Raw genomic sequence first — 16,647 nt, forward strand, 5'->3', positions numbered from 1 at the left:
GATGTTTTCTCACAGTTCTCTGTTACCCATATTGTCTGGAAGGGGACTTCAAATACTTAGGCCTAACATGATAAATAGACACTATCATTTGCATTATCAGAATCCTAAATTCTGCATCTTGGTGAAGAATTTAAAAGTAACAGAAGCAGAGAGGTTTTCAATTTATGCTAATCAGTGCAGTATTTTCCTCCAAAGTTTTGCTGTTCATGGTCAAAATTTTTTTCAAATACCTTTTAAAACAAAAATGTATCTTTTACCCTTTTAAACAGAGAATTTACACTACAGTCCTGTAAAATCTTATATACACCTAAAACATTAAAATAACTCCTAACTGGAAATTACTTCTAAATACTTTCTGAATGTTTAGGTTAATTCTGTCAGCAATATCCAAGGTCTTTGTCACTTCTTATATTCTTGTGGTTTTTGGTCACTCATGTCCAATTAATATTTTGAAGGCAGCTATTTATTGCAAGATAACAGTTCTTCTAATATGAATATCAATTATGAAGAAATATGAATCATAAAAATAATTTTCCTGAAGATGAGATAACCTGAAGAATACATCTTAACTAGTTACAGACAATTAATTCCAAATGCTGGGGACTTTGTAAAGCAGAACTGAATTGACAATTGCTGTAAACCATGGAATTAACATGGATGCCTCCATGAAATGGGCTGTGTGAAACTTCTATTTCTCTAACACTGCCAAGAATCCAAATAATATATTTGCCCTTTTTGACCAGATGCAGTATTTGGCTTTGTACTAAATTTTGTAATTCAAGGAACTTTTGCCACTTTTGATCATATTTTCTCTGACAAATATGAAAGCAGCCATAAATAGCGACGTCAAATTGGCTTCGAGAATTCCAATAGTCTGGCAGAGTAGCTCAGCCTTTTGCATCTTTCCTGATCAGTGTAATAGTACAGAAACACTTTTGACACAAAACATATTTTAGTTAAGTCCTACAAAGTCTCTTATATGTTACGATATGCCCTAGGGTGTTTTAAAATGCAAAGTTCATGTAGAAGATGATGTGTTGTTCTCCTTACACTTTATTAGCTTCATAGTTTCGTTAGTGGCATGTGGCAATTAATTTTTTTTTTTTTTTTTTTTATGTATTGGATATATGATGCAGAGAATCTGATCTTTCATTCTTCTTCCCTGATTACACTCTACAGTTTCTCTATTTTTAAAGAGCAGATATATGTCTATGCAGGGAGTGCTTGCTATGGACAAGCCATACAGATGATTAACCTTGGCATAGTCCCATGTCTGAGAGTAAAATTTTCACTGAGTGGCTTTCAGGTAAATCATCCAGCCCACTTCATTTAATAATACCTCTTTAATATGCTCTGCAATTATATCATTTGTGCTGTTGAGCCTGGCCATTTTCCTTCTTCGTTATTCATTTCTCCCCAAGGAATGTCAGTTTAACAGACATTTCCAGTGATGGAGGTAGTTCAATGAAGCAGTGACTTATCTCACTGACCACACGGTTTCTCTCTCATGGCAATCATTGCAGTCTGGTTTCATTTTCTTTTCCAGAAGAATTAACCTTCCAACATAGGCCACTTGGGAAGACTGGTACAACAGATCCCTTCCCTGTAAATATGAAGTAGAAAGTTGGACAGAGAGGACCATGGTTTGTATCCCATTCTATGGTTCCTCAGGTGTACCCATCCAGCTTCCAGAGACCCCAGCAGCAACAGTGCTCAACAGCTGGCAGAAGGCACCAGAGGGATGCTCCAGCCATTAACCATCCATGGCTTCCCCACTGGGCTTTGATTTTGCAGTTTCCACATCCCTGCCAGCAGGTTGCAGAGAATGACACAATTCCAAACCTCAATTTTTATATGAAGTAACTGCACATTTTGATGAGCACATTCTTTCCGCTTTCCATAATGGGAAGTCTCACCATGAGGCAGAACACAGAGCTATACTTACCTCACCAGATTAAAGCTCAGATCCAGTTCTTGGCAACTGTGGGTCACTGACAGGGCCGTAGTAGCTTTTATCCTTGTGCTCAACTGGTCTTATTTTCTTGTGGGAAAGAAATTTTCTTTCCCACTCTCCTCTTGTCCTTCCTCTCCTTTGCTCTTTTAAATGGTGTGGTCATGTAAAAGTGGGTTCCTTATACAGCATGGGCATTCATGTACTTGTGATACTGTCAAACCGCTGTCACCTGACTCTAGGTTACCCCTTAATTGCTGTCTCATTTTTGCAATAAGCAGATATAAAATCTTTAGAAACCTACTGATAGGCAAAGACCACCTCCTCTTTATAACAAGAAGATAAACTATCTTCTTGGACAAGGAGTGCTGATAGGAGTGGTGTTAGCATCATTTCCTATGCAAACTGCAGTGAGGGGTTCTGGTAGGATGGTGAAATAGTGTTAGGGTTCTCATACCTGTGCACATTTGAAAAGGAATATTACCTTGTGGTTCATTATGTGTTTTATCTGTGACTCCACAGAGTCATATAATAGCCCCATAATGTCAGCAGCTAGGATCATAAAGGGAAAATAGTTAATATACTTAGCAGACTTCCTGAATCAAAGGCATTCTGGTCTGATAATAGCTATTTTGGCACGGTTTCACTTCTGTAGGAATGTTTGAAAAGTCGTAGTTTTGTTTCAGTGCAGAATAAAAAACTGCTTAAGGCCATCAAGGTTGCCCTCAAACAGAACTGTTTCCTTCTGAGAAGTGAGAAATAACATGCCAGACACAGATCCTGTGTGCAATAACTGGATGCAAGTGAAATGATATTCAGAAAGTGTCATCCTCTTTAGGGTGAGTTTCCATATGTTTAAACACATGATACTATGGCAGGATCAAGTGCATATGGAAGTGGAATAGTCAAAATATAACTGTTTTAGTGAGGTATTTCAGATAGCTATAAAAAATGCATTTATCAGTGCATAAAGTGACCTTCATAACAATGACTGGGCATAGAGGGAAAAGAAGTCAGGAGGAAATGTAAAAGAGTTTACATAGAAAAGAGACAAAGTCTTTTAAATATAAGCAGACACAAACAACCGAAATATTACTAGGAAGAATATGTAGCAGAAATTAAAATCTGTGTACCTGTGATCTAAACTGAAAGGAAGTTGCATAGAAGAGTATCAGGACACAAATACAGTAATGGTTAAGAAATCTCTAAACATGTCATAGAATTCTTCTTGTAACATCTGGTTCCTTTGTATCTGTGTTTGACAAAATGTCATCGTTCATTTTTTAATTTTGCACAAAAATATTTTGGAGAACAACAAGGTACTCCCATAACCAGGAACAAAGATATAAGAAAAATAAGGAGGAAAGGTAATTGCATGAACAGGAGAGGTAGAAGCATCATCAAAACTGGGTTTCAAACCATACTCTGTCATTGACTTCATAGGCTTTCCTTTGGAAAAGAGTTCAGAGCAAAGTTTTCTTATTTTTATTTTAATTCACACTACCTGTGAAAAAGATGGGTGACCTTCCTGCTTATACTCGAAAGGAATTTCTCAGTGCAAATTAATTGTAATGGGAGTTTGCTTCTGTCACTTTCTTCCCTTCTTTCCCATGATGAAGCACAGACAATAGATCTCTTTTACACCAGACCTCCAGCCATGGAAAGTCCTTTTAGGGGACACCAAGCTTAAGAGCTGTTCTAAGATACTATTTGTCTGTGACTGGCCATGTAAACTAGTGTGCTGCGATGATGTTCCTAATGTCTTCCCCCACTCTGCTGCAGAGATTTCTCAGTGAGGAAGAAAATGTACCTCTCTATGACTTTCTCTCTTAATTACTTGCCTGTAATAAGTAAGTTTCATTACAGAAAATAATATTTATTTTCTTCCACGCTATCTATCTAGCTGATAAACTCATTGAGAGGGAAGTGTTTCCTTCTTCAAATACTCAAGGGCAAGAAGTCCGGGCACTGGTATAATTGAATTAACGACACAATGAACTTATACTGATTTACCTGAGTTGGTGTTTTTACCTTGAAAATTTTAAAGGAACACATCCTGTTCCTGTTAGATTTATAACCCCAAAGTGTGGAAGAAATCTGTTCTGCCTTGAAACAGATATAAGAAGTACTGCCATCAGTTCAGACAAGCAGCGTGTTGTAAATGCTACATTCTCCAGGCTTTGATGCATTTAATATAATCTTCTGCAGTTGCCCTACACCTCCTCACCTTGTTGCTTTCCATTAGATTCTGAGAAGCTAATAACACTGTCAAGACAATAATTCAGTTACTAGACAGTGTCCGTTCCTATGCTTTTCCCCTATCCTGTTCTATTTTCAGAGCAAGTGTACTGTCTATATACATTGGAGATTTAGATTAATCTCTTTATTAGAATCATTGTTTGGACATGAACTGTGTTACCTGAAAGTAATTGAAGCTTGGAGAAAGTTGTGGTTGTGAATACAGGAGAATGCTAATGAACTGCAGCTCCTTCTCAATCCATAAGACCCTAGAAAAGTTATTCTTGTTGAGGGAAAAGCTCACATTCAGATTAAGTTTTGACTGAAGTTAAGATTGGTGTTTGATTAGTGGAAATAAATGGTTTATCTAAAATGAGAAATGACCTTAATATTAACCTCAAGCTCAAACTAAATCCATTTTCAATTATGAAAAGATTTGGTTCATGTGTGCATTTGTACTTTTGTTATTTATCCATACATGAAAATACCAACATAGCAAAATAAAGACTGTTTTCATCAATTTAGTTCAAAAACCAGAAGAAATAGGAACTCTCAGAAATATCAAGGAAAGAAGTGATCAAAATTTCAAGGAATGAGGCCAGCAACATTTCAAATTCTGGTAAACAAAGTGAAGATCTATTCAGTAAACAAATTTCTATTGTATTTTGGTTCATTGTGACAAAATAAGTGATCTTCATGAGATTTTAAGTGGGATTTGTTTACCAAGGTTCAGAGAAAGTCAATTTATCTTCAGGCAGAATTTTGAACTCCTGGATGCTTATCTAAATTCATTTAAGCACTTGGAGGGTCATCTACTGCAAATTCAACCCAAAACCTTAAAAAAAAACGAGAAGTTGATTAAATGTTCAAACAGGTCACCTGCTCTACGTGACTCTACTTGAATAGAAGGGTAGACAAGACAATCTCCACAGGTCCCTTCCAACCTCAACCATTCTGTGATTCTATGATTTATATTTATAATTTTAGTATCCTAAGATCACCCTGTTTTTTTAAAAAAGTACAATATATTCACTTTTTTATTCAGGTATCAGCACTGAAAATTAAAAGTGACTATAATCCAGCTCTCTGGCACTGGTGATGTGTAATGTGACTCATGATTTCAAAGGATAAACTGCTATGTGCATCTGTTTGCTTGTCATTTTGTACGAAAAGCCTCAAATTTTTATTGTCAAAACATTTATGGAGTGTCGAGGTACCTGCTCAATGATGAGTCTACTGGACAGCAGAATTGTAGAGCAGCCTTGGAGTTGATGAAGATGCTTGTCACATCTCTTCTTTGAATGAAACTCCATGAAGGACAGCAGCATCTCCAGTGCCATGCTTCTCCCAAAAGTCTTTACAGGTGGTGTAGCTATGCAAGGAGTGTATAGGCTGGCACCCCAGCCTCTGGTAGCATTTGGCAATCACTGGTAACTCAGAAGGACTTCAGAGACCAAAGCCTTGGTGCCAAGGAGATATGGGTCTTAGCAAAACACACTTCTATCTCCTCTTTTTTTAGCATGTTTCAATAATTTTAAGTTACAGCCCTAAGATTTCTGTGTCCAGAAACCTCTCATCCCAGTTCCACATCAAAATTACTGTTCAAGCATGGGCAAAATCCAGCTACTCATTTAGGTTGATGGTGTGTTCATAGAGTTTGAGTCCACTAGTATTCACTAGTGGAGCTGAGGAAATGTCCAAGGTACAGCAGCGATGAGTAACTGAAGACTTGAACTCATGTTATCTTTCAGTATAGGCCTAAATATGCTATGTCTGCATTCTGAGAAGGGAGGTACAGACACAGTTTAATCTCTTCAACTACTCCTACCACATACCACAGAATCATAGAATCATAGAATTATTTGGGTTGGAAGGGACCTTCAAGATTATCTAGCTCCAACCCCCCTGCCATGGGCAGGGACACCTTCCACATGCCTGGGTTTCTCAAAGCCCCGTCCAGCCTGGCCTTGAACCCTTCCAGGGAGGGGGCAGCCACAGCTTCTCTGGGCAACCTGTGCCAGGGCCTCACCACCCTCACAGTAAAGAATTTCTTCCTTATATCTAACCTAAATCTGCCCTCTTTCAGTTTAAAACTGTTACCCCTCATCCTATCACTACTCTTCTTGATAAAGAATCCCTCCCCATCTTTTCTGTATGCCCCCTTGAAGTACTGGAAGGCTCCCTAGAGCCTTGCCTTCTCTTGGCTGAACAAACCCAACTCTCTCAGCTTGTCCTCATAGGGGAGGTGTTTCAGTCCCCTGATCATCTTCGTGGCCCTCCATGTCACAAAAGCCAAAGCTCAGTAGACAAAACATATCTTAGATGTGCCTAAGTAGGCATGAAACAAGGTACAGTGAGTGTTATTGACAGGTGCAATTAAAATTCTTCACTGTTGTGATACAGGCAAAAGGAGCACAGAATTTCAATACTAAGTGCTCTTCTCCATGAGTATCAACTAGAATAGTGTGTCCTATCCCACTGTCATACTTGCTCCTAGTGATAGCATAGATAGCCCCTGCAAGTATTGATGGATGTACTGTTTCATATCTCATTTCCATTCAAAAGTGTCTGAATTCTCCTGTATGATAGTACCAGTTGCAAAAGTGAACCTTTCCACTGTAAGAGAGATGTTGACATTGGCTAACTGAAACAAAGACAAATAAGCAGAAAGACATCAATGTCAAATTTTAGCACCAGCTGTGCAAGAACACATCATTGCAGTGCATTTGCAGACAAACTTTAATAACATGCCTCTCACCCTAAACCAGAAGAAAAGGAAGGGAAAAGGATTATGGGCCCAGCTCAATCAAGTTGACACATGGAAGAATCATAAATATTTATATTTTGTAATGAGACTGTCCTAACTTTAACTTCAGTATATTTTTTCCTGATAAAGTATTCAAACTATAAAAGAATGTAGATATTTATGTGCAGTCAAACACACAAGCATGCACACTATATACATGTATAGATGCATATATATTTACCCATAGACATACCTGAAGGGCAGGTGTGAGTGAACTGAGTTATGAGATACAAAGCCTGGCTCACCACTGCTTTTTTTTTCAGTGTTATGCTGCTGTAATATAATTTAATTTCATGTAGGCATGCCAATAGAAAAGTAGATTAATATAAAAAGCATTTATATGCTGCCTGTTGCAGATATAAGGGATGGCCACACTGGTAGTAGTGTTCACTTCTGGAGTCTGAATATCTTTATATCGGTCCTAGGTTTTCCCTAGGAATTCAGCATCGTGATTCCCATGACAGTACTCATGACACTGACAGATGCTCATGACACATGGCAGAGTGGCAGTTAGTGCTAGGATGTAGGAGTCACTGTATCTACTGCTGTGATACTGTAGTTACAGGCTGTAGACCATGAGTGCAGCAGATTTTTATTTCCAGCATGGTCTCTGACAAAAGACAGTTCAGATGATGAAGTGTGTTGGTCAGAAAAAAAGATCTGCAACTTGAGGCAGGAGACACTTCTTCGGGGGTTACAGAAGTTTCTCCTTCTCTCAATACACCCTACCATTTACATGGCTGAAAACTCCAGACCTTAAGGGTAAAGAATTTTAATGCGTAATCTGAATAGCCTCTGAAAAGAAACTATAGCAATAGGGTTAAGAGAATAGAATTGCTGCCAGGAAAATGAAAATAAGTTTTAAAAAGAGAAACACTGGGAGTGGAAAAACAGCTCTGGAGGGAACTTTGTTTCATTGACCAGCTCTCCCTTGCAGGATTTTAGCGATTCAAATAGAAGTCTTTACAGGTTTAGCAGCTCGTTGTTGAAAGTACACCTTCACCCTACATGCCTGCTGTTGACACATAATATCTGGTTCTGCATAATCAGGGTTTCTCTGTGGATCAGAGGGCAAGTGAGCCTTAGGAGGCTCTCACATCTGCTGAAGAGCACTTGAGGTTTTAAAAGTGGAGCAAGGATAACCCATGGAGAGAAACAATGAACATCAACATCTAGTCCTAGAATGGGAGAAGAGAAGGAAAACAAGTGTACATGAGAATTAGAGCTAAAGGGACTTGCCCTCAAAGGAGAAGCAGTTTTCTCAGGATGTACTGTTGAGTTTCTGGGGTGAAGAAGTCCCAGCGTAGCGTTTTTAGCCTTTGAAATGTGCTGCATGGAGCTGCAGGGAGGTGGGTAAGAAGGCAAGGGGGGAGTCTGGGGTTTGGGCATGAAGTGGTTGTCTAATCCAACAGATGGTCGACTTGCAGTGTTTTTCCTCACACACATTCCTATAGAGGAAGAAATGGGCTTGAGTATGAGCCATAATAAAAAAGGAATTCAACTCTGATTTAGGGGGAGAGTGGCAATTCTGGTCTCTTAAGTCTTTAGACTTTTTATCTATGCTGATAAAAATGACATTACTCAAGTGGCAAAGTGTTCAGAGATATGTTTGTTTTTCACATAGAGACAGCAAGAGGCACCACTGTGGGAGGTTTTCATTTGTAAGCTATGGCAGACCTCTCAATTTCTATTTACTATTACTTTAATTTTGAGTGTAACAGTTAAGTGTCCCAGAAAATAATAATGGAACTTTATATTTCACCCAGTTTTCATTAGGAAGTCTAATTTGTTTGAAAAAGACTCTATATTTGCAAAAACAGGGTATGAGAGATGATGAGTAGGAATCAGGCTTTGAATATGTTGTGAAACATAAAGTCAGAGGCATGTTGCGTGGGTAGTTTTCCAGAGAACTGCTTACACTACTGCTGCTAAAAATCCTCTAACCTATTATGAGTTAGCATGTTAGCACCAGTCCCCTTAGCTTGCTTGCAAAATGTGTAAATTTAAACCCATTTACCCCATGCAGTTACAGAAGAGCTTTAAGAATTGGTGTTTGTGAAAGGCCTTTGCACACAAGTGGTCTTCTAAACTGTAATATATAGCAGTATTCTACACAGTGATCAGTAAGAGCAACTAAAATCAAACCACAAAAGTACAGTTGTACTCACTCTTTCCAATTACACAAGCAATGAAGGGAGATAGAAACAAGTCAGACGGACACTTCTAATATGGAGTTCAGTAGCCCAAGAGGATGGGAAGGTGAACAGAAGGCCAATATTAATTTAGAAAATGAAATGACTTGATGTTATTTCACTGTGCAGTTTGATAACATCTGAAAGTACAGTAGGTACAACCTGCACCTGGAGGGGAAAAAAAACCAAAACAAATCCTATTTACAGTTTACTCTGTGGCCGAATTCTTCAGTCACATTTGATCTGGTTTCCCTGATCCAGCTTCCTCATAGTTCATCACTAAAGAATGAAAAATCCCTTTCCACTGTCTCAGATGGCTCTGCTGAAGGGCAGCACTGTGGGGTATCCTTGTGCCTCACCTTGTGCCATTCATTCCCACTATTAACAATCAGCATAAACCTGCCACTTCCAGGATGAGTGAGAAGTTGCCTGTCAGCATGAAACACTTCAGAGTTTTCTACAGGGCAAATTTAGGGAGAGAAAAAAAAAACCACAACATTTGAGGGAGGTAAAAAGTTTAACTAAAATATTAAATTTCTGTCATATACAAAAGGTCAGTGTAATTAAACCAGAACCTGTGAATACATAAATATATAGCCTCTGCTGACATCAAGCACCAACTTGTGAGGAAAACATCTATTATTTGTTGGCAGAGAAGACACATATGGCAATGGTTTCATGTAGGCACAATACCCAAAAGAAACATTTATGCCTAAATTATCTGCCTGTTCTTAATGACTTCTGAGATCAATGCAGAGGGGTAAGCTCCTCCACAGAGAGACTCTGAGGAAGTGCCTAAATTATGTGCTCAAAGCCACCTTGCAGAGGCTTCTCTTTCCTTTGGCTCTAGAGAAGATGTCAGTGGCAAGCCAGGTAATTCATGTGACTGAAACGGGATCTGATTTACTTCCCTCCTCCCCAGTCATGCTCTCTGCTCATATATTACCATAGTTTCCCAGGGAACTTCTCTACTCCAAGGTTAACTCAGGTTACCAAAGATGGAGACCTGCAATTAAAAGCAATAAAAACTCTGTGTCTTATTGAATTACAGCTCATCAACTGATTAGAGGTAACTTGTTAAGCCTCAGTAACTCAATTGCTTCAGTCATGTGCATGTACCCTTAAAGGCAGCTTGATTCCTCTGGAGCTGGCCTCCCTTGGGCAAACGTGGTCACGCTGCAAACATTGAAACTGCGGAAAGAGACTGGCTAGTGACACACTCCATGCAGGCATTAGCAGCAAGTGGCTGAATTCCCCCTTGCTGGTCTGAAAATAAACATTACACAACCTTTAGCCCAGGCCTGTAACAAACTGGATAATTCAGCTGTGTTGCAGTATGGCAGACTCTATGCCCACTCTTATCAAGCCTCCATGCCCAGGTAAGCAAGACATCAAACACTTCAGTTCATCCACCAGCACAGATGAAAAACACAGCTAAGGCATCTAAATCATTGCTAAATTTAAGTTAGAGACTCTGTATGTGCAGGAGTTCATCTAGGAACAATGCCGAAGTTATGCTAACACTTCACCGAGGACAAGCCCTCCTCAGAGAAGGATTAAATTGCAATGACATACAACCTCTTTACACTTGAAAGCGGACACCTGCAGGATTTTTAATGCACTTTAATTCACACCATTAACTGATTCATTTTGCCTTTGTTGCAGGTCCCCAGGTAGCCAAGCCTGCAGTGAAGGTTAGCGCACCATGAGCTATCTGCCTGGGTGACAGAGATGAGATGGAGCCCCCTTAAAATCTAAAAGGTGGCATGTATTTTGCCACAGAACTCTCTCATCCAAATAAGCCAAGGTAATTCAAATAAGCCAAGGTAAATGGAACATTTAATTTTGTCAACTTTCTCTTTTCATGGTTATTGTTAAAAAAAGATATTCCAGTTCCACAGACATTTATCTGCAATGAAAACCAAGATTTTGGTTCCTATTAGCTGGGTATTAGGCTCCGTTTCAACATCAGAACAAGATTTTCTCATCCTTTATTTCCCCCAATATTAAATTAACAACAACAGCAAATAAAGACAACACTACTATAATTTATCAAAAGTATTTTTATGAAAATGAAAACTAGACACAGTTAAGAAAATGTGTTAACCAGGGAGTCAGCACCAATTCCTGGCCCAAGATTAGGAAATCAAAACATTAATTTCTGAGTTCATGCAGGAAATTTTGGTGTCTTTCTAAAACGCACATCTCCTCAAAATGCCCTTTCCCTGGCGCTCTACAGGAAGAGTGCTTGCATGGATGTTCTCTGTATCTTCAGTGAACCAAGTAAGAGTCTTCTCAAATATGTTCAATTCTTTTCTGCTAAAAAAGTAGAGAGTAAGAAGAGAGAAATCTAAAAACTTTTGACTGAATATTGTCCTTAAAAATCCAGAATATCAAAGAAAGAAAAATAAAATAAATTAAAAAATCAGGGTGTTTTCCCTATAATAGCAGTTTTAGAATATTTCAAGCAGAACATTTCAAACATTTTTTTTTAAATCTAAAAAAACCCCAACACTGATATTTCCAGTTATCAGAATAGGTAGGATTCCAAAGGACTCCTAAAGGATTACATTACATATCAAGATGACAAATACAGACACACTCAGGACTGTCCATGTACAGTGATAGACTTTGAAAACAAAGTAACATTTCTAGGGAAAGAAAATACCAACTAAGGACTTCTAGTTAATGAGAAACAAAGCACTGAAAAGGAAGGAACTAAAGAAAATAGAATGTGAAATGTCTCATCCACAGTGCTTTCAGCCTTCTTGTCTTTAGTTTTAGTTGTCTTGTCCTTAAGAAAGGAAAGACAGAAATGGGAAGTTCCAAAGGCACTGTGGGAACACATAAGAAGGAATTGAAGAGGGTAGGAGAGTCTACTCTAAAAAGAAAAGATTTATATCAATCATGATTGAGTTATAAAAACAAATGAATTGCCTAGAGAAGGCCAAATAGAGATGTCTGTTTACCCTGAGTTCTGGAATACAGGATGCATTAACAGGGAGCATATGTACAACAGGGGAAAAGAAATACAGCTTCATGCAACATTTAATTAAATTGGAGCTTCTCATTGCAGGGAAATTTTATTGACACTAAAAGCTTGGCATGACTTAAAAAAGATTGTGTTTGTATGAATTATATGGAGCATCCATTCCTATTTCTTGGACACTGGTTGATTACAGAAGAGACATTATTGCTGAACGAGATAGATGGCTGGAAACCTGGGGCTTGATCCCATTATCAGTAAAGTATGTGTAGAGCTTTTAGGATGGGAAGAATTTCAAGCCCCTGTCCTGCTATGACCCCACTATTATAAATGTCAAGAATACTTTATTATTGACTTTAAATGGTAACAGAATAAAGCAAATTCTATGCACTTTTCGGAAATCCCTTCTTTAATGCTTGCTCTGAGACATTCAATGGCAACCAAGGTGGCAGACAAACTATTGACCTTTTCCAGCATGCACCAAAGGCCAGTTAAATACTTCTCATCTTTATTCCTTCAATACAATCCACCTCAGCAGTATGAGGACTCTGCAGTCTATAACACTAACTGACAAGAAAGAAAATAGAAATATTTACATGGTTTACCCCAGGTTGTTATTGCTGATTCTCTGGCACATCTACCATGACATACTGGTAGAAGATAAGCCACCAGTAACAAATCAGCAGTCACACATAAAAGCAAGACTAGGTTTGCACGGGAGACAAAATAATTTTAACAACCCTTGTCAAGTGCTGTTTTATACAACATAAAAATAATAATACACACAGGAATTGAGCAGTATAATGATCAACAAGTCTATTTTGCCCTATTTTATCTTACACAGTTTCACAAGGCCCCAGTCCCCAAAATGTTGAAACACAGTGGAGAAAACTCCTCTGACTTTATTAAGCTTGGATTCCACTCCAGAAGTACATTTAATTTATGACATAACCTTTTTTTGATCAGAAAGCCAGTTTTCTGTGTTCCTTATCAATCCCAGGTGTCATTCATTTGCATTTCTAGACAATTCTACTTTATAAATATAGTTTGGGGAAGCTAGGGAGAAATGCCTGGAGAACATATACTAGCCTGGAAGACATCTACCAATGGAAAGGGTTGCTACAGTGAGTTAATCCTGATGATATATGTCCAGTGGTACTGCATAGTATTGTCCCATATTAAATTTACATAAAGCAAAGAGTTAATGAAACATGAGATTTGTCCTATCGTATTTTCCATAACACAGTTTTCTAGGAAGTTTCTTCTTTTCCAAGCTTGTCCTCAAGCAAGGAATTGCTCCCCTAAAGGTCTGTGGTGTCCTGCTACCTTCATTCTTATACTTGTTTTTATCTTGTTTCTCTTCCTAATAGCTTCTGGAAGTCCAGTCTTTAGACCCAAGTGTAATTTTTAATAGTAAATAAATATAGACTTGGATAAATTCCCCAAATGAAAGTAGTGAAGGAAGAGTGCTTTTATGTCCTGTGATATACTTCTGACAAAGTATAATTAAAATATTTTCATGCTGGCTTGCCTGGTCTGTCTGCCTTTCATGAATGATGAAGTCGATGGAGCTATTTGTCTACACATTGTGCAAGGAAGGATTAAGCCACTGAAGTGTTCAATATCATAAATGATCTGGAACTCCATAAAAACATCAATTATTATGCAGTTAAAGATGTCTTAGTGCTCTCTCAGGAAACCGGAGTTTTGTCTTTGTTCCTCTGGTGATGGAATGTGGGGATGAGTGTCTCCAGAGACAGAGCGAGCATGTACAACTAAAATGTAAGCTACGGGACTGTGCAGAAGAGAGGGGATTTTCTCAGTTTTTTATTCAGATATAAATGGAACCTAAATCACTGCATAAAAAGGTGCACTATTTATCTCTCTGAAAAGATGGGCTCCTCTGCCTAAGTCCCTCCACTTTGGGCTGACACAATATAATGGGACCATGTCCTGAAGTCACATAATCTTTGAGATTTTTTGTCGGAGCAACCAAGAAGTATTGTAATTAATTTGAATGTAGTGGTATCTGGCTGAGTAGTAGGTAGCCTGGAAACCTACTGACAGTGGAATGAAGCCCTGCTCAAAGCCATATTGTCACTTTTTTTTAGCTAGTAGGACTCTGCTAGCTTCAATGTAGCTGTGCCTATTTACTGCCAAAGAGGATCTGAAACACCAAGCAGACATATGCCTCACTAACTTCTCTTTATAGCCTCTGATGTCTCAGCATCATGGCTCTCAAACCTGTTAGCACAAGGATGGCACTTCATATAAAACTGGGGAGATACCACAAGCTTCACCTTTAAGGCTCTCCACCATTTCCCTAAGTATAAAAAGAGTTTGAACTAAAGCAAATAATATAATTGTTTTTTGTGGGAATTGCATATAAGCCTCAATAATAACATACAAAAAATAATGCTAGTGATCTTAAATTACACAACAAAATAAGAGAGAACATCTTAAAATTAATTCTAACTATTTAAAAGCATTATTCATTTAATGAATGATTCATATTGCTCAAGTTGCCAAACATTACCTCAAGTTATAGATTGGACTCATCCTTTCACCACTATTAATTATTGAAATTATGTCAGTACAAATACCTTCAGCTACAAAAGCCAATATGTTATCCCCTCCAAGCCTTCCTGCCTCATCCTCACAGTAGGACTAAGCTAAGGTCCTTAGAGTACACAATGGGTGCAGAGAAGGAGTACATTTTTTCAAGAAAACAACTTTGGGAGATCTAATGGTCTAACGAAGGCTGAAAGTCTTTTCTCCAAAGTAACATTGGCAGTGTCTGATATCTCAGTAGGTCAACTAAATAAGCCTTGGTAGAAACAGAAGACATGAAAGACATTTTCATCTGAAATATTCAGAGATAAAATTCTTAACTCAGTGTAGCTATTATACAGCTTGGAAACAGTTGCTTAAAGTACTTTGTGGTAAATGCTGGAATACAGCTTTTCTTTCCCTTGTAGTTAAATTGCTTGCTTACTTATTTACTCACTTACTTGTTGGACAACAGGGAGCATTTAAGCTCACTTCTGAGGTAATGAAAACCATAATTGAACCACGGTATGAAAAAAAGGAATGTAAATTACATTTGGATCTTTTCTAGCAGGGAATTTTTCATGACTCAACAGGAAAACAAGGAGTGGGAAATCTTCTACAGTAAAGAGCCTAAAGGTTCTGACTGCTGTAGTTCCAGGATTAGAAGATGTAAATACTGTGGAGTCGTAGAAGTATCTGCTTTAGGATTTGAGATTAGCTAGATGTTTAGATTTGGATTTCTGAAATATATCAACAAAAAAGGTTTATTGACCTTTCTAGAGCTGGGCGTGGTTTGGTTTCAAGTGCTAAAAATCAAATCACTCTTTCTTCATGTCAAAAGATTGAAGAGGGCAAAGTCACTTTGCTGCTTATTGAAATAGATACTGAAGTGCCATCACTGCAGTCACTGACCTTTTGCCTCTGACTCAGGGTGAGAAACTGAGCAACTGTTTTCATATAAATTTCCACTGTTATCATCTACAGAAATGTGCTTGAATTTTTCTCATTTCTTTGTTCCCCCTCCCCTCACAAATCACTCAAATATACCCTTTTCCCTCCCCAGTGAATGTTACCACACTAGTTGTGTACCAGCAAATTTACACTGCTCAGTTTACTGGCAGGTTTTCCCGCGTCTACCCTCAACTATGTTACCACTGCACTCTTCTTAGACTGTTTAGACTATACCATAGCTTTTTATTCCCCACCCTGACTGCCTCTGCTATTGCTCTGGAATCTCAAATTAATGATGCATAGCTGTCTGACGTGCCAAGGAAATGCATTTGAGGAACGTCCAGTTGCAGTTGCCTACTCCACATCAACAAAACAAAATTTCAGGAGAAAAATTCTGGGGAAACCCTTGCAGTTTTATGACACAGTTTACCTGCATGAGCTAAGTCTCTCCACCCCCATGAGAGCACAAGTGCAGGCAGATTTGACTTGTAACCCAGCACAAGATCAATGGGCAGCATTAGGGAAATGACACTTGCAGCTGAACATAATAAAAAGCATCTCACAAGGGAGGTTGGCTGGTCAGCTTTATTGCCATGTTGTTTACTCCACTTGTTCAAGGTATTTATAACATACTTGATTGACTGTCATTCTTCTCCAGATGAGGTTGCACAATAAGTTCTGGAGGGGAGATAAGACAAAGATGAGAGATTGAAACACTCCCTAAGATTATACTGGGTAACAGAATAAATGGCACAGTTCAGTCTTTGGCATGATAGGGATTTATGCTCCATATCCCCAGGCACCCAGCTGAAGTGTTTGGGTTAGGAGCCTAAGAGAGAGCAGGGAGAGACTTCAAGAGGCTAATTCAGAGCTCTGAAGAGCCAAATCACTGTGAAGGAACCTCTCTGTCTTCACTCCTTGCAGAGCTGAAGATGAGGCTGCTTACTTAGGTACCAGAACTAAGTATCAACTG

General features: G+C 38.5%; 1 protein-coding gene across 4 annotated transcripts in view; it reads left to right on the top strand.

Annotated features, from left to right (window-relative positions):
- CHRM2 (cholinergic receptor muscarinic 2) overlaps positions 1-16,647 on the top strand; it is a 103,146-nt gene that overhangs the window by 48,996 nt on the left and 37,503 nt on the right. The window contains exon 2 of one of the 4 annotated variants that reach the window (XM_026868551.1): positions 10,853-10,994. The exons of the other annotated variants lie outside the window; for them this stretch is intronic. The gene's annotated coding sequence lies outside the window, so the exon portion shown is untranslated. The remainder of the gene's footprint in view (positions 1-10,852; positions 10,995-16,647) is intronic. 4 annotated transcript variants of the gene reach the window in all.

Source organism: Athene cunicularia (assembly GCF_003259725.1).
Source record: "Athene cunicularia isolate RWA chromosome 1 unlocalized genomic scaffold, athCun1 chr1_part2, whole genome shotgun sequence".
NCBI classification, from domain to species: domain Eukaryota; kingdom Metazoa; phylum Chordata; class Aves; order Strigiformes; family Strigidae; genus Athene; species Athene cunicularia.